Genomic DNA, 2499 nt, shown 5'->3' with positions numbered 1-2499 from the left:
GCTTTTCCATGGACACTGCCTGGGCCGGCTGAGCTCCTCCAGCATGTTGTGTGTGTAGCCTCGATTCCACCAATGTGTGCACGCTGTAACATAGAAACATAGAGAACCCACAGCACAATAGAGGCCCTTCGGCCCACAATGCTGTGCCAGACATGTACTTACCTCAGAAAGTACCGAGGGATACACATTGCCCGCTATTTGCCGAAGCCCCATGTACCTATCCAGGAGTCTCTTAAAAGACCCTGTTGTATCCACCTCCACCACCGTCACCGGCAGCCCATTCCACACACTCACCACTCTCTGCGTAAAAAACTTACCCCTGACATCTCCTCTGTACCTACTCCCCAGCACCTTAAAACTTTACCCTCTCCTGTTAGCCATTTCAGCCCTGGGGAAAAGCCTCTGACTATCCACACGATCAATGCCTCTCATCATCTTATACACCTCTATCAGGTCACCTCTCATCCTCCGTCGCTCCAAGGACAAAAGGCCGAGTTCACTTAAACTATTCTCATAAGGCATGCTTCCCAATCCAGGCAACATTCCTGTAAATCTCATCTGCACCCTTTCTATGGTTTCCACATCCTTCCTGTAGTGAGGCGACCAGAACTGAACACAGTACTCCAAGTGGGGTCTGACCAGGGTCCTATATAGCTGCAACATTACCTCTCAGCTCCTAAACTCAATCCCACGATTGATGAAGGCCAATGCACCGTATGCCTTCTTAACCACAGAGTCAACCCGCGTAGCAGCTTTGAGTGTCCTGTGGATTCCGACCCCAAGATCCCTCTGATCCTCCAAACTGCCAAGAGTCCTCACTCTTAAACCCTGCCTCCCATATAACACACCACCTTAAATTCCTCCATATACCTGTCCAGTAGTCTCTTAAACTTCACGAGTGTATCTGCCTCCACCACTGACTCAGGCAGTGCATTCCATATTTAATGACATCCCTGAATGGGGTGACGTCCATGTCTCTCGTTCCAGGCTTTGTCTGCAGTCCCCTGTTACCACGTTAGCAGAATCCACATCCCCATTTACTGGTTATCAGCCCTCACTGTCCTTTCTCAGGTAAAGATGAGAAATGAACTTTCTTCCTCACAAGCACAGTAGATCAAAGCAGTGAAGTGTGTTGTTTGCGTCAAATCCGACCAGCGAGGATTGTGCTGAGGGCAGTCTCTGTCTTCACGTTAAACCCATTAAATGTTACAGGTGTTTCAGCAATTCTGCACCCGGGTCCCGATTCACCCTCCAGGACAGACTCGGAGCACAGGGTTTGGTGATTATCTCCGTCACCCCGGGAACAATCAGCAAAACACATCATTCGGGCAGAGGTACAGACTCGGAGTTCACATACCCAACCCAACCATAGGAGCGTGGACAAAGGGGAGAGAGGAGGGATCAGTGTTTGGGGTTTGTTGATTTACTGTTCAGCTGGTTCAGCACAACATGATGGGCCGAATGGCCTGTTCCTGCTCTCGTCTATGTTCCATGTTCCCAGCTCATCCTCAGTTCTGGTCACTGCACCTGGAGCATTGCGTACAGTTCTGGTCACCTCACTGGAGGATGGATGTCTTTGGAGGAAGGATGTTGAGGCTTTGGAGAGGCTGCAGAAGAGCTTCACCCAGAAGCTGCCTGGTCTACAGGGCAAGTGCTATCACGAGAGGATGGAAAAAACGTGGAGAATTTTCTCTGGAACGCCGGAAACTGAGGGGAGATCTGATAGAGGTTTATAAAATTATGAGAGGCACAGAGAGAGTGGAGTATCTTTTCCTGAGACTCCACTATCTCCTTCCTGATGTTTGAGGGGGTAATAACTGTTCCTGAAACTGGTGGTGTGGGACCTGAGGCTCCTGTACCTCCTTCCTGATGGTTGAGGGGTAATAACTGTTCCTGAAACTGGTGGTGTGGGACCTGAGGCTCCTGTACCTCCTTCCTGATGGTTGAGGGGGTAATAACTGTTCCTGAACCTGGTGGTGTGGGTCCTGAGGCTCCTGTACCTCCTTCCTGATGGTTGAGGGGTAATAACTGTTCCTGAACCTAGTGATGTGGGTCCTGAGGTTTCCTCATCTTTCTCTTGATGTCAGGAGGCGAGAAGAAAGTGGGTCCTTGCTGACGGACGCTGCTTTCCTGTGACAGGACTCTGTGTAGATGTGCTCAATGGTGGGGAGGTCTTTACTCCTGACAGACTCAGCCATATCCAGCACTTTTTGTAGGATTTTCCATTCCGGGCAGTGGCGTTTCCATATCAGGCTCCACCAAACATCTGCATAAGTTTGTCAAAGTTTTACTCTAACACAATCAGTCACGTTTTTCAAGGTTGGATGTTTTCATTTCTGTTTGTCTATCTCTGAATCCAATCCAATTTTCCATCACAACAGTAGCTGCATTCTATAACATCGTTGATGTTCCTGGAACTTGGGTGTGACCATTGCTACATTCCATATCTCTACCCCCAGGCTTTGTCTGCGATTCCCTGTTACCAAGTTAGCATGAAAA

This window comes from Mobula hypostoma, chromosome X1 (genome assembly GCF_963921235.1).
Source record: "Mobula hypostoma chromosome X1, sMobHyp1.1, whole genome shotgun sequence".
Taxonomy (NCBI): domain Eukaryota; kingdom Metazoa; phylum Chordata; class Chondrichthyes; order Myliobatiformes; family Myliobatidae; genus Mobula; species Mobula hypostoma.
This window is presented reverse-complemented; position numbering follows the sequence as displayed.